The sequence below is a fragment of the Gasterosteus aculeatus genome, chromosome 7, assembly GCF_964276395.1.
Source record: "Gasterosteus aculeatus chromosome 7, fGasAcu3.hap1.1, whole genome shotgun sequence".
Lineage (NCBI taxonomy): Eukaryota > Metazoa > Chordata > Actinopteri > Perciformes > Gasterosteidae > Gasterosteus > Gasterosteus aculeatus.
This window is the reverse complement of record NC_135694.1, coordinates 20,675,437-20,691,581: the sequence shown is the minus strand read 5'-3', so window position 1 is coordinate 20,691,581 and position 16,145 is coordinate 20,675,437. Positions and strand designations below refer to the sequence as shown.

The window sequence follows — 16,145 nt, the reverse complement described above, 5'->3', positions numbered from 1 at the left end:
GGGAATCAAAAAGAGCTTCGTAACCTTGGTTCTAAGTAACACTTCCTCTACATTTCCGCAATTTAATGCTGTTTATTTCTTGAACTGCAATGCAACTTCCATGTAGACGTTTTGATGCTTTGTGGGAAGCACATTGAATATACCTTGTTCCTGAAAAAGGCTAAACAAATAAACTGGCCTTGCCTATGCTACGCCACATTACAATACATTGAACGTTTTCCATCATTGCCATGTCTGTGGGAGGAGCCACAGGCACACCTGTGCTGCCTGGCGTCCTCTACAGGTGACCTCAAGCTGCCCAGAATCCGCGCTGGAAGGAGAATCGTTGCTCTGTTCGTTTTCCTGCATGAATCACATGACACCGCGTGCTGTGAACGTCCGTCTTTAAGTGTGTCGGGTGACCCCTCGATGTAGACGTGTGCACAACAACTGTTCAATGTGGTAATGCAGCATAGTTGCTTCCTATTTTCTGCGTAGTGTCATGTATCAAGTTCTGTTTGGGCCTCCCGGGCCTCCCCCACCCCCCTGTTAGCTTCTCATATCTCTGAGTTAATCGGTTGGGTTCGTTTCTTTACTTTATGCATGTAGACTTCTGCCTGCTGCCGCAAATAGACCGGAAGAGCGTCTGCGAGAACAACCGTCCACTCCCTCCCCCACTTTGAATAGTTGCTCTTCCAAAAACCCAATGTTGAGTCACGTTGAGTGGTAAGGGTGCACAAATTACAGTGCAGATGTAGCTGCAGGGGGGAGGGAGGGGGGGGAAGAGGGAGGCCAGTGAGTCATCATGGGGCCATCAATCCAGAGTAAAATGAGGAAGTTATGTAGCCTTGTGCAGGCAAAAGACATGTCATTCTCCGTGTACAGGTGAAAGGTGACAGCGATAACTTTGATAGTTTTGTGTACTCTGAAGTTCAGGACCACGACGTAATGAAATGATTGCACGGACCGGACGAACTGAACCACCAATCTGCAGAACCAGCGAAGGATGATTTGGATGGAAATGAAAGCAAAATAGGACATTAATGGAGATAATAGTGTGATTATTTAATAACAAAACCACATCTGTGTTGCACTGTCACGCAAATGCAAATTGCCACTATTTAAAGCGCGGTTGCTACTTTCTTTTTACTTTTTTTGTCTTCCACACAACTACATTCACGCAGTTCCACAATCACGTTCATCACAACAGTTTGGACGCATGCAACTCGATTATCTCTAAAGGCGCGACGCACGAAAGCCTTCAGCAGCGTTTCACAACCGTGACATGTTGACACTTTATTTCCCCACATTTCCTGAGAGCTATAGCTTTGCAGCTATCTTCCTCGTTTTGACTTCCTCTTTGCAGCGTGAGGCTCGATGGTCAAAGGAATTGTCTTGCGCACGGAGTCGTCACTGCGAACTCCTGCGAGGGGAAGAGGAGCGTCGCAGTCTCACCCCGGCGCTGCTGCAGCGTCGAGAGATCCCACCACGCAGGTAACGGATTGCCGTCTCCTTTTCCAACGTGAAAAGTAAAAGACTTGTTTTGTGTGTTTTTCTGAGTGTCTGCTGATGTTGGCTTGGAGCGTCCTGTTCGTCTTATTTCCACAGAGCCATCTTTGATGTGGCGGGATCAGGCCCCCCACTTAGTGTATTTGACAAGCTGAGTTGGACACTCTGTATCTCTGAGTGTCAGTTTGTCAAATACCCCAAGTGAGGTGTCACTTGTCTACAAACAGTGACCCGTCCTCGGCCGACTGCACGGACTGACCAGCCGGCTCCCCGCCGCGCTCCGCCCCGCTGACCGGCTCCGCGTTTGTGTGTCGTCATGGTGCAATCTGTCATTTGTTTATTGGATCCCATGAAAGAACAGAAACATTCATTTATCCTGTGACAATCCAAATGAGTGCAATGAATGATGCAATAAAGGTTACACAGAGATTTTTAACCAAATTGAAGTGTGCCAATTTTGGAATGTTCTTTTTCAGTGTTTTTATTCGTAGGTCTGTAGTCTCTTCACTGCCCAACTCAGCCAAAACATTTAGGAGAGGTAAGGCTGCTCTGAAATTCGACCCTCTGTCGTGGTGTGATTTTCTTTTTGCAGTTTGAAGAGGTTAACGCGATACTTTGCTCCAAACCGTTGAAATCCACCTTCAGTGTGACGTCTGAGTTTACTCATTTGTTCCAAGCGACTAAAACATGCACACCAATGAGCATTTTAAATGGGCCGTGTATCCAATTGCATTTTCTTGTTATGTAGCAAATTAATGCTCTAGACAAAATGATCGGTGTCTAAAAGACCAAATGCAGGACGAGCCTTTTGTAAGACGGAGCAAAAGCTGTCATGTATTCAGTGTCCTCTCCCATTCAACATGTGCGAGCCAGTCTTTGCAGCTTCAACATCAAGAACTGAAGCCTTGTTTTGGAAACTTGAGGTAAATAATAAACACACAAATGCCCCAAAATGTTCTCTGAATCTTTTACAGACTCATTGTGTGATAATAACATCTGTAAAAATGTGTATGACAGTGTATGATGTTTGTAGGCAGATGGGTGATCTATTTATTGTTCTACTTATCCTCCATTTGACGGCGCTTATCGGTCCGTCCCCTGTTTCCTGTTCCTGTGGCTGCCCAAGAACGTTGCCAGCGTGTGCGTGTGTGTGTGTGAACAAATACGTGTACTTGTGTCCATCCATCCATCCATTGTCAAACCACTTATCCTGCACACAGGGTCGCGGGGCTGGAGTCCATCCCAGCTAACTTCGGGCGATAGACAGGGTACACCCTGGATTGGTCGCCAGCCAATCGCAGGGCAACACAGAGACACACAACCATTCACACTCACATTCACACAACTACGGGCAATTTAAAGTCCCCAATTAACCTGATCCCCAGAGCATGTCTTTGGACTGTGGGAGGAAGCCGGAGAACCCGGAGAGAACCCACGCAGACACGGGGAGAACATGCAGACTCCACACAGAAAGGCCACTGGGCGGAATCGAACCCAGGGCCTTCTTGCTGTGAGGCGACAGTGCTAACCACCACGCCACCGTGCCGCCCACGTGTACTTGTGTGATCTTTTAAATGTCTTAACCTGCTAACCGTTCACCTAATCATTGTGGTTGAGAATCGCCAGAAAAGCAGACTTGCACACTGCCGAAAAGGCGGCGCACATCCTGCTATTTTGACACATTGCATTTGAAACACTACGCATTGGGAAATGGGTGATGGGGTGCACAGTAAGTGCATGCCTACTGCTGTGCATCATCACACGTGGTGCCATGGTTGGCATAAACAACAAGAGGAGTTGTGTTTCATCTGCACGGCATTATGTGCTGCGTGTGAGGATTTTGTTTTTAATGAGCATCCATTTCCACTTTCACGGTTAAACTGCTTTCTTACAATCAAAACACTTTCAAAAATGAAATAAAACGCTCACGTTGACGAGATCTGTCGGACGCTGTCGCGTTGCGTCGATTGGTGGCTCGACTGTTGCCATCTCACATGGTCCAAATGTCAAGTTGTCGTCTACATCGCAACCGGGTTTTGTCCGACCTCTTGAGTGCGGCAGGAAATGTTCTTAAATTAACAAGCTAATAACTAGTCTGTAAGATTATCCTTTATATTTGTGTAGGCCAATTCAACATCAGCAATAGTGTCACCCTCATCAAACTGTTTACAACCCCCCCACAAAAACACATTTCAAACATTGACGGCATCAAGCTTTTTCTATAATTCTTAAATTCCTGTCTTCCATCTGTTGCTGCACTTCCACCAGTAAGTGGTGGTAGAGCTCCATTCTTCGGTTCAAACGTTAGACCAGCCTCACTTTGAAGAAGCTGATGTTGAGCCTCACAGCACACAAAGAATCAGTTCTTTGACGTATTAATTCTTTGCTGGATCGAGAAGCTCGCACCAACAACACAAGTTACAACAATGTTAATTCACTATTAGAATGAAGTGCGTTGGCAATATCTTAAAGATATCTACAGGTATATTTCATTCTGAACCATTTATGGTTTAATTTGTATTTGTAATTTTGATGTTATGCAGTAAATTACTATTGTGCAATTTCAATATTAAGGTATCACACTTTACTTGATCTGCATTTCATAAGAGCAATACTGTGAACTCAATCATTCAGTCAGATCTTAGTTTTTGTTAGTTTTACAGTTTACTTATTTATCATCCCTTTACTATTTTCACATCCTATTCACGGTCATTGTTTTATACTGATGCTATGGCTGCTTTCCCCTTTGCTTTAGTAATACTGATTTAACTAATATGGCCTGCTAGGCTCCAATTATCGTTCAGCCCTTTGGAATTTCTGAGAAAGTGCTTTTGATTTAATAAACTTTTTTGTGACTCACTCTCACTAAAAAACACGTCTACATAAGAGCTCCTAATAAGTGGTGAAAAGCATTTGACATTCAGTGTTATAATTAAAACAATAAAGCAACAGCAACACTTTAGGTTATTGATGTTACCTGATATTCCTTTAAAGACGTTATGCAGAGGGGAACATCCCTAAGTTCCCTGAATGCCGTGCTCAATACAATTCATACTAACCGGATGTTGTTTGTTTGCAGAGAAAGCAAATACCATCCACAGCCCACATATGGGGTCAATTAGGGGAAACATTTCACTAAAGGTTTGTAAAACTTGCTGTTAAACAAAAGGTTGTTTAGTACGATAAGTTCAGTCCTTTAACGCACATATTACACGTGTCCACGTGTTTGCATTTGGAAGTGAAAGCCATGAGGGGAAGGCTGAAACAAACTTATTGTACCCTGTGAATGACACGGCCAGTAAGCGGTTTGGCCTCATGGTTTATTTTGGTCAACTCAAAAAGAAAACTCACACATTACATTTATTCCAGTGCAGGCTAATTATCTCGATACAGAGACATGAAATAAAACCAAAAAAACGCATTCTATAATAAAGAGTATCATTCCAACCACAGGAAACAGATCAAAATGAAATAAAATGACACATCGTGCGTGTAGATAGTTGTGAGTGTGCATAATTGTGATCTGGCCTCTGGTTGAAGCACCACGTTGGCCCTTTAAAAGCGACTGAATTGGTTGGATATCATCGTTCAACTGAACAATTAAAAAGCACAATGCAGGGATGCATGGATGCATCTTCCTTCTTTCTCAAAATCCAGTCCGACCTGCGAGTTACCTAAAAATAATTAAAAACAGAAAACCTTAAATACAAAATCAATTTTGCCCCACAGTAAAGTATTGACTACACTCTCAAGCCCACCAATATCACTTTTGACCTGCATATGACTTACTTTTAGCTATATGTTAAGTCAGATTTAACATAGGATAAAAAATACACATACATTTATTCATTGTCAGGGTTTCAGGAGTGTAAATTGCCCCTCGTAGAGCAGCAGCCTGAAACCACTGAAGAAGAGCAGCGTGTGTGCGTCCGGAATCACACAAATATATGAATTTTCATTAACTGATTCACTTTTTTAAATGACTGGAAAATTCTAAAATATTTGTTCTCAATATTAATGCCATTTAAACATATGAACACTTTTTGACCAAAGAAGGAAAGCTTTTTTTTCGTTACCGTATTTAGTGGCCACTGAGGAAATATTAGTGTCACCACCTGTAGATTAGAATCGGTGTCTGACTTCCAGATTTGGGTCATTCACTTGGTGCCAGGTGTAATACAGCTGAGATGGAAAGGATCCTGTGAACAAGCAGAACTTCTCTATAAAAGCAGGGTCCATATTCAACTGTAATTCTGAAAGGAACGTTCAGTCCTGCTGTCTTCACCCCAATATTCCTCCACCTGAAATGGAATATAGCACCTATTACAAGGCTCTCTCTAATAGGTCCAACACTCTGAATCAGGTGGCCAGTAAGGAGGTGCTTGTTTCCAGTATTGTCCTCGAGGCTTTAGGAGATTGACAACCACGTTGTTTGTCACTATCGACGTTAAGCAGGAAGCGAACTTGTGGACGGTTTCTTTGCAACCATTCCAGGAAGCTGCTTCAAGTGCCTGAAGTCCCATCGAAAGGATGTCGCTGTATTCGCGTCGCTCCAGAGGACTTTGTCCAGTCTCACTTTCTCGAAGTCAACCTCCTTCAATCCTGTGGTGAAGATCCCTTCGGATACACACACTCTTGTGTAGCCTCTCTTCAGGTGAGAAGGTGGCCAAGAGTCTTTTGTGGTTTTGTTTTGTGGCATCCTTCTTCACAGCGAGCTGGGAGCGGATGGCAGTGTGGCCGTCTTCAAGTCTTCGAAGAGATAAATGGCAATGAGGAAATCTTGCAACACAATGGTGCTTCTCACTCACACACGTCTTTTTTAAAACACTGCAAAAATAAATAAAAATGCATATAATGCATTGAATGCATATAATGGATCATCTGAAATGAAGGAATGGCTCATCAGCATTGCTTTTAAAGTAAATCATGTACCACTGGTTATCGTTTGACTGGATTATTTATTATTAGGCAGCATTTTCAGCATTCAAAAGGAGCCATTTCTTATGTGTGAATGTGGGAGTGTGTGTGTGGGCGCATGAGTGTGCGCTTGTCTCAAGCGTTCATCTGGCTCTCTTTACTACTCATTACCTATTTAAGACTAAAACACAGTTTCAACTTATAAATAGTCATCAGACAAACCAGTGCTGGGATCTAAGATGCTCTGTAAACTCACCCGTACTCAGGAAGGCTGCAGATTGCTCATCACCAGGGGAGGTTAGCAGACAGTGGATGCTACTGTAAAAAGTAAGAGCTGTGTTGTTCTCCTCTATGATCTGACACAAGGTGATGCCGACTGCATTGTTCTAACAGTTTGTGTTGCAGATGCTGGTTTGTGCGAGGAACCCAATTAACCGAGTCTTGTCTGTGTGATCCACAGTCACAAAGGGTCTGAAGACGAGGCCGTGGATCCTGGATGGAGTCGAATCCATTTCAATCAATGTCACCAATTAATAATAAGACAATTAGCAAGTGATATAATACCAAATTCCTCTCTCCCGCTGAATAACTTTAACCTCGAACCCGGCCCCACTCCTGCAGCAGAAGCTGCCGGAGGAGCTGTTGAAAGAGTTTTTTTTTTATGCGAGCCGGCGTTCAGTCTACCAGTCTGGTTTAGATCAGCCTGTCCAACATGGAGAGGAACAGAATGCGCACACAGACGGACCTGCAGAAGATCACAGCAGAAACACGCTTACCCGCTTACTCCTTATTTGACCGAGCACAGTGTCATTGTGTTTCAACCACTTCCCTTTCTGCTTGACTGCCCTTCGTTTCTGGATGTGGGATTATAAAAAAAAAAGGATTAGTGTCAGGTAGTTTTAGCGTCCAGGACAACAGTATTTGTTTGGAATGTTATGAAAAAAACGTAAAAGTAACAATAGTGAAACAGATTGTCCTGTATAAGTACATTGGGAGCAAATCCTTCAACATATTCTGATATTTAACTGCCACAACGACATATTTTTGGGGTGTCTTCAAGGTTTTTAATTATTGCTGCAGAGAATAAGCTGTCTGCGGCCGCAGGGGGGCTGAGGGGAGCGCTCAATTTCCCTCGTGGGACATCCCGGAAAAGATCACAGATGCAATATTAAGTGAGTCAAGGCCTGAGACAAAAGTTCAGAGCAATGAAATACAAACGTTTCCATGCGCTTATGTCAGGGGTTATCTTTTGAATCTGGCATTATTTATCACAGGTATTTAGTTTCCTTAAAATCAAAATGTCCCTGCATTGTTACGTGAACAGACGGATGCGTGTTTATGGCGCAGATGCTGAATGCTCAACTGGGTAGCGCATTCCTAATTTAAGAGAGACATCTGGGGACTTTTCGGCAGTGACAAAAATCCTCACGTCAACTAGAGACATGTTTGTACTGCAGAGGAGTTGTGTTTAATCTGTGTGTTTGTGTGTGTGTCTAGTTTGATCATCCCTGTACATTTTTACACCAGTCCTTTAAGCTTTCTTTTGATCAACATATATTTATATTTACAGTATTTTTACTTGAGTAAAATAAACTTCACACACAAATATGATAAGGGACCAGATAAACAATGTCTAGAATCGTGTTGCCCCAGTGCATGCTGGGATATTTTACACTGTACACTCCTGAGAAGGGTTGAAAGTTGTCCTAGTTTTACCTTCATCTCACGTCTCGACTTCATGCATCCCTGAACGCACACTACAAATGTCTAACAAATGATTAATGAACTAGAACCAGACCAACTGAGGTCCCCACTTTTCCTTCCTTTTAAATAGATGACAATAAAATTGACAGAAAATGTGTCTACCATGGGTACTACACTACTCAGGGCCGTAGGGGCATTTCAAAGGCGCCAATAATGCGTTGCACTGCACTTTTCAGTTTCATTATCCTGAATTTTCAAAGTTGGTGACTCATTTTTGTGATTATTCCAGAAGTACATAAATCTCACAATGTTAATAACTGGGAAACGTCATGCTGTGGCCGTAAAAACAAGCAACTGCGCAGGCCAGATGTGTAGGATCTTGTTGTTTTTGGTAGTTTCTGTGGATTTCTTTGCAAAGGAGGAACTCATGCACCTGTAAAATGTGTTGAATGTGCAGTGAGGTGCATCCACCCGTGTCTTCATTTCAGGAATGGCTCAATGAAACCCAACAAAGTTGCCATGAAAGTTTATGTTGCGGATAGGAAAACTACCCAAGCACTGCCTTTCCTACTCCATGGTTCAGTGTGACCCCATTAATTGTGAATGTTGCACTCTCAATGTCACTCTGACTTGTGCTCGGAGGAGCCAAGCATCTTTTTGGTGGAGATTGTTAATTGAGGTAGAAACATAGTTGGAGGAGGATTACTTGTTCCCTGCCTGCTACCGAAAAAGTAATTCAAATAAAAACATCATTGAGCTCACATAATTAGTTTTTCAGTGACTGGCTGAACATCATTATCTCAAGCCACGGTACTTAATTGAGGTGGATCTTTTTATTTTTGACTAGATAATTTGGGGTATGGTTTGTCTTTGGAAGTTAGAGAACTTAAACAAATGTTCTCTGGTAGACAGGACTGCACTTTTTGGACTTTATTTTGGACCTTAACAAAGTACCAATAGATAGCATGCTAGCAGTGTTAACCAACATGGTGAACACTGGCTCAAAGGGATACTTTGGATTTCTGACCTGCTCACATGGCTAACAAAGGCAACGGCCGCCTGAAATGGTGAGGTCATAAAAACTAAAGCTTACGTGCAAAGGAAATGCACAGCTAAAAAGAAAAAAACACAAGGCTTGTTAAGGTCCTAAAGCTGCTTTGTTTATTTCACAAAGCAAACATGAAGAGTGCGGCCTTAACAAAGGGAGAGCTCATTTGGTGCTCTGAAACAACGCTGTATCTACTATAATCACCAGGGACACATTGCTGTCTTTCAGCTATTTACGGTTTAAGAGGCGGTCTGCTAAATAAAAGCTAGAGTATAATTTTATCACTCTCTTAAACTTAACCCAAGTTGTTTAAATAGCCGACTGAAGGCAACTAAGGAGTGCACCGTGTCGAGAGCAGGATGAATCGCCTCCGGACACGTCCGCAGAGAAGAGATGATACATTTAGTGCTGACCTAATTCTCATGTATCCATATGATCCCAGTGAAATATAAACCGACTTCGATTACCACAATAAATGTTGATTTCTTTTACCTTACGGTTGTATTGATTGTCCAAAAAGGAATTCTTTCCTCTAGTCTGAGCCAGACTCTTACACTAAAGATTCACACTAAATTAACAAAGAGCACAAAATCAGCTCTAATGTAAGCTGATGTAATGTACTTTGTGCTGATGTCTAATGTAAAAGTGATATTGACCCTTACATTTGGTGTTGTTGGTAAATGTGAATGCATCACATTTGTAAACAGGCCCTCGGTTTGACCCAGTTGACCCCACGTGGGAGGATTAAACATCAAGTGGAAGATTTGATTTGCTAATTACATTCCTGACATAATTGCAAAGCCAGTGCACTCATTGCACAGTAATCAACTTCTGCGTCATTAATAAACCTCACATGATGTAACATTCACAACAGATTGTTTGTTCAGATCCAAGATGGATTCAGCACTCTGGTTTAGTGATTCACAGATTCACCTTTTTCAGCCCTGATACTGACTTTAGGTCGATATATTGCTGATCAGATCGCTAAGACAATATGCAAACAAATGTATGTAAAGTATTGAATTGCTCTCTCTCAGATTCAGATGTAAGTCCTGGTACTGATGTATCTGCTTGCATCTGCTTTCTTAACCTGATAAAAGTGACCTTCTCACTTAAGACTCCCCTACGATTCAGGTTGATTTAAAAAAAAAAAAAAAAAACTATAAGTGTGAATTACCAAACAGTAGACCTCCTCATACTTCATTTTCTAGGACAGATTAATGTCATATTTGACTTTGGTACAACATAGACCTTTTTCGACATGTTTAGGTGTTAAGACTTCATAAGTTCATATCCCTCACCACATGTCTAGCCCTAAGTTCTTATTAAAAAAAAGTAATTAAAAACTTTGTGAAATCTAAAAAGATACGACATTGCATTAGTTAAAGACTATATTAGCAATTTTGACTGTACTTATACCATCTCAATTCTTGACAGGTATTTAATGGAAAAACACTGGAAAAAAGAAAAGCCTCTGATGTGGGACTCATTTCAACCTCGTTTCAAATTCAGTGTAGATTTTGAATGCTTGCTTTATTCAGAGTGAACACATGTAGATGCAGGTATTACTGTTGGTGTGAGGTGATGTAGAGACATTCAAAGTGTGATTCATTTTCCTGCAGAACTTGCCTTGTCTTGCACAGCAGCTTTATGCAACACCTCTGAGCTGTTGTTAAGATACAACAACACATGTCAGAATACTTTCGGCTGGAAAGAACCGTCTCAACATTGCAGATTTTTGTTTGTGTGTAGTTTATTTTGTTTGTTTTTAAGACTACAAATGATATGTACATTAACTTCTACTGAATCAGGCTTTTGGACTCTTTCAGCAAGTGATCTTTTCTATGCAGATACTTTAGGTTTTGCAGAGACAAGTTTCTCTTTAATAAAATAAAATAAATATTTGTATATATATATATATATATATAGGTGAGCGTATAAGGACCTTTAATACATATGAGGTTCAACACAGCCCTACTTGTTGTCATTTCTCTTTTATTGTCTACTCTCTTGAAGGACTTAATTTTGTCCCAGCAGAAGAAAGAACTATGAAGGCTGTGAATGACAGACAGAAATATCCCGGATAAGAAACGCCGACTGCAACATTCAACACCTGCATTTACTACTTTTTCCTTATCTAATAGAATAATGCGTCCCTGAAGGCCAACCCAGAAGTACGTACATCACACGGGTTCCCTCGGCAAAAATCCATTGGGTTTTCCAATGAGACTTTGATTATTTCAGCACCTAAGAGTTTTAAAGCATGAATATTATGCCCAAAATAAGAAGCTAACGTTAAACCTTAAACAAACTTAACTCTGTTTGCTTGAGCGTGAGTTTCCATAACAACGCTTTGAAGGCAGACTTGTCGGCATAATAAAGTCGAAGCGCCCGATCACCCGTATAGCCCTTTTTACCACCCGAGTATTCAATGGTATATTTTATCATATCCTAAATGGAAGTCTACTGAACCAAACCCTTAGTTCAGCAGAGCTTGTGAGAGTTTTACATGGTTTAATCAGTGAAAATAATAATGTGAAAACAATTTTTATTGTAGAAATGAAAGCCCAAATGATGTGTTCCAGTGCAGTGACATTAAAATGTTCTATTTGTGTTTGCTCTAGCTTAAAACTTGCAGGCTCCAAAGTGAGAAAACCAACATGCAGATTAAACTTTCCCTGCTTAAGTATTTGCCAAGAATTCAGATTAATAACTTACTGTCACTATTAGTTTTTCTGATAATATATGATGCCTAATATATACTTCGCTCTCAAGCTGAAAGAGGGAATTAGAATCATTATTCGCTATGAGTGGAATTTGACTGGTTACATGTGCTCTTAATTACAAAAGCACAGTATACACAAAAAAAGAACTCAAAAAAAAGAAAGTGAAATATTTTACAACTATACAATATAAGTATGAATTCATTTTTCATAAGCACACATGTGTATATGGCGTACAGTGCTCTGTAGCAGCAGAGGGGAGGAGGGAACAGGTTGTGTCCAGGGTGTACGCGGCCTGCAGTAATCTCGCCTGCCCTGTGGAGATGGTGCAGGAGAAAAGGCAGGTTGGAGCCAATGCTTCTCTCTGCTCCCTTGTTGACTGCATCTTGCACTGACCTGTTTGCCCGGCAGGCAAACTGCTGGATGTTTTTCAAGTGGTTCCACACCAGCTTCTCAAAGGGTTTTAATGACCACCGACGATCAGCGTGATGATGGGGGCCAGCTGGTCAGCACAGACTCTGCCGGGGGATTAGGGGAGGGGGGGGGTCACCTGTAGTAAGTGAGTACTTGCCGGCCTCCCCACGCTGACGAAGGGTTGTTGGCTGAAAACCTCTTTCAGTCTTTCGGTCTTTTGGTAAATAGATAACGGCAGGAATGTGTGGGAGAACACAGGGAGAAAAAAAAGCAAGGTTTCCGAGAGGCAAAATGCCAAGGCTGAGACGTTAGACTGTCTTTTCCTGGAAAACAGATATCTGTGAAAGTGGAAGTTCAAGGTTACAGAAAGCACAGGGGAACCCTGTTTAGGCTCTTTGCCCTCACCGCGGACACCGCTGGTATCTTTAGCAGCGCTCATCCAAGCTGATAATGCACATGTGTGTCATTTCAGAATATATATACTGTATAAACACTTTATTTAGCAGCGCAAAACAGAGATTTTCCAGTTTAAATGGTACAGCTGTTTAAAAATACGTCTGCCCCTCTGCACTCAGATTCATCCCACCTGACTGGCTTCTGAAGGACCTCCTTTCTTGTCCTCCTGGCTTAATGGGCTGATCTGGGTGACCGACGTGTTTATCTCAGTGGCAGCACTGAAGAGGAGGTTGTTCTGGACAACATCAAAGTAAACGGGGATCAAAAGCAGGGATCCTTGGCCTGCATACTGCTCTGTAACTAGCCAATGCTCGGTCACACGGGTGAGGGTTTTTGATACTATAACATTCAGACACTTATGGCCTCTGGTCTTACTAACAATTTAGTCCATCTCATACAGTAAATGTGACATGTTATACTGTATGTTACAAATCACGCTTCCTAATCAAGTCAACCAACACACTCGGAAGTATCTGCTTTCAGTTAGTTGAGACAAAAGAGTCCTATTCTTTATTTTTTGTGAATTGGTGAGTCTCCAAGTTCAGTGTAGGTAGTAACAGGCCTTTTGCTTTTATCTGATAATTGCTAACAGAGAGCAACAAGAAACAGAGGAAGGCAAAGAGGGAGAGTTGCCTTTTTCTTCTTCTTTCTACTTAAGATACTAGATAACTTAATGGATCACAGTAACGCCTCATGAAAAGCCTCATGTCCATGAATCAGATGTGACATGTGATGCGATGGTGCTAGATGTTCCTGACCTTTACAGTTTCAGAATATAATGACTTCTTGAGTAGCTTGAGTTGTGGTGCCAGTGAAAATAATTTTAAAATATGCCTGTGCAGCATTGTCACATTTCACTGAAACATCATACTACACCTTTATCCCCTCCAGGGAAATTACAATTACAGCTTAATACTGTTTGTTTCTCTGTTATCTGTTTATATAATTTAAGCATATTTTCTTTTCCTTTTTCCTCATTTTAAGCCAGACGCTGTGTGTTTTTGGTTAATCTAGTTATGCTTGGAGTCTGTGGTATTTTTGTTTGGTATAATTGCTAAACACAGACAAGAAAAGCAAAGCTAAATTCAGCGTAGCACCTTCACCGTGGTTTGTGTTGGGATTTGAAGTCTTGGGGCGACTTTGACCAATCTGACCAGCAGCATGTAAACAGTTTGACAGCGAAAAGCAAAAAGAACATACGGTCCAACTCACGTAAGCTCCTCCGTGGTGAGAACCGCCTGCATTAGTTACCCCACACGCCACCTCGGTGTTGCCGTTTGGAAGGTTTCACCAGTGTTAAGAATCCTTGACATTTTTAGGGAGAGCAAGAAGACAAATGTCAGCATATAAAAGAAGAAGCAAACAGCACCGGCACTTGTAGATACGGCTCATCTGGAACAGCCACATTGTCAAACCGACGGAAGGCTGCCTCCCACCCCGAGTCGTGTTCTCCCAGCTGCCAATGGGTAAAATGGTCAGATAAGGGAGACATTTTTTTTTAATTCAGTGAAGGCCCTCTTTAAAGAAAAGTTAATCTAATGAGAACCCTGAGGTCCAATGTAATGATGAATCAAACAAACTACACAGCAGCCACAGCAGAGCACTTACAGATTGCTGTGGGCAGGACAGATGTTCATGGACTCTGTCACACATGCTGTCAGGGGTCGGTCTGCAGAGTAAATACGTACAAAACGCAAAGCCTGTAAAATGAAGACCGTGAGTCGTCTCAGCCTTAAGCGGGCGCGTGAGGGAGGAGCCCGGGGTGCGGCGGGGGTAGGTCAGCGCCAGCGTGGGCGTTCGCCGTGTCGCCATGTTCCATCAACATCGAGAGCGCCAACAGGCCGAGCCGCCTCTACTTCACCTGATGCTGCCACCTGTTATTCACCTGCCAAAATGTGTACGGCCTAAAGTGACTTATAGAAAACCCATGTGAATAAAAATGAACATCTGTGCTCAAAGATCGATGAGTATTTATAACGATGAGGTACTGGAGCAGGTTAGTTCCGTACTGACGCGAACGAATCTGTGAAGCTGAAATGTCCTGACTTTAATAAACAGTCAAACTCATGAATCATTCACTTTTGGTAATGCAACCCAAGAGCATGAACTGTCCGAACCTGCCGTTATGTCCCCATGTCCACCAAACTCCTGAACCTCCGTGCTCCTTTCACGGCCAGGGTTTCTCCAGCTTTACCTCATGAAAATGAGATCAGATTTGTGTAATCAGTGCCCCTTTAACGTCGGTTGACTGCTGCTGTTGAGCGGAAAGTGAAAGCGATCGCCACGCACAAGTTAGTAAGCAGGTTTCTATAGCAGCCAGGTCAGCTCTCCATCCGACCAGCGCGTTGGTACTCCACAAAGTCCAATCCTACATTGTAAGATGTTTGCAGTATTTTGTCCTCCAGCAGTTGGCTTCACTTTTTTTATGTTGTTTTTATGAATCTGTTGACAATAAGCGGAGCTGTGATCTTAAACCTTCACTCAAACCTCTTCCTGTTTGTACTGCCAAATCATGAGAAGCTTTGAGGTATTGGATCCAGTAAAGAGGGTTACAAAAAAACCCTTTTGAATGCCTTTGGCCTTTTTACAAGCCGCTAGAGTGACTCCGTGTGTGAAACTCATCATGACTCAGAAATGCTGCCGGAGACACAGAAGCACAGAAAGAGAACTTTGGCCATTTGCATTTTTCTCCGTCTTCGAATGGATTTTTGTCACTGTGACTGCATCACAGTTCCGTAAGACGCAGGTATGAAACTTTGCAGGTGTGCAGTTGAGATCAAAATGAAGGCAGAGTTTGAAAGTGGAAGTGGTCCGAGCCAGTGTGGCCTCCTCCCTTTCTCTTCCTTTGATCCGTAGAAATTATAGCATCTGTTCATAGTTAGACTAGGGGCAAAGCAACGGTGCAATTTCTCACTGATCTCATAGTTTCGCTTCTATCTCCCACACTATATGAATTATTTCAGAAGATTACATCATGAAGATTTATTTTTTATTTATTTATACATCATCATGCAAGCACAGACGTTCGGCCTTCAGGTCGAAATGATATTGACTGCTGGGGGGTTTTTGGCTTCCCGGGGATCCCTCGTGGGCCTCGGTGTCGTTGACGTGACGCTGGTGGTCATTTCAAACAAGCGTTTGACACAACGGGGAACTTAACTTAAGGAGGTGCAGGGGCCTCCTTGGTGCTGCCACGTGGCTCCGTGTGGTTCTGGACACTTTGTTCACGGTCGGGTTGTACCGGCCTGTCACACAAGCACAAACATTTATACGTAACAGGGAACATACTTTTTACATTATTTAGTAACAAAAAAGAAAAAAGAACAACAAACTCTAGGGTGCTATTGGTCCCCTATGTGGTGTAAAGGGTTCTGCTTTCGGCCAACTAGGGTTCA

General features: G+C 42.3%; 3 long non-coding RNA genes across 3 annotated transcripts; 2 read left to right on the top strand and 1 right to left on the bottom strand.

Annotated features, from left to right (window-relative positions):
- Positions 1-1,388: 1,388 nt before the first annotated feature.
- LOC120821551 (uncharacterized) lies at positions 1,389-2,441 on the top strand. Its single transcript, XR_005712559.2, has 2 exons — positions 1,389-1,473; positions 1,588-2,441. It is a non-coding gene; the product is annotated as an uncharacterized LOC120821551 (long non-coding RNA).
- Positions 2,442-6,023: 3,582 nt separating this feature from the next.
- LOC120821552 (uncharacterized) lies at positions 6,024-6,953 on the top strand. The gene is made up of 3 exons (XR_013468069.1): positions 6,024-6,142; positions 6,672-6,732; positions 6,866-6,953. It is a non-coding gene; the product is annotated as an uncharacterized LOC120821552 (long non-coding RNA).
- On the bottom strand, positions 6,096-14,189 carry LOC120821550 (uncharacterized). The gene is made up of 4 exons (XR_013468068.1): positions 13,963-14,189; positions 7,182-7,259; positions 6,662-6,723; positions 6,096-6,237 (listed from the first exon to the last, which is right to left on the bottom strand). It is a non-coding gene; the product is annotated as an uncharacterized LOC120821550 (long non-coding RNA).
- Between the last annotated feature and the right edge of the window lie 1,956 nt (positions 14,190-16,145).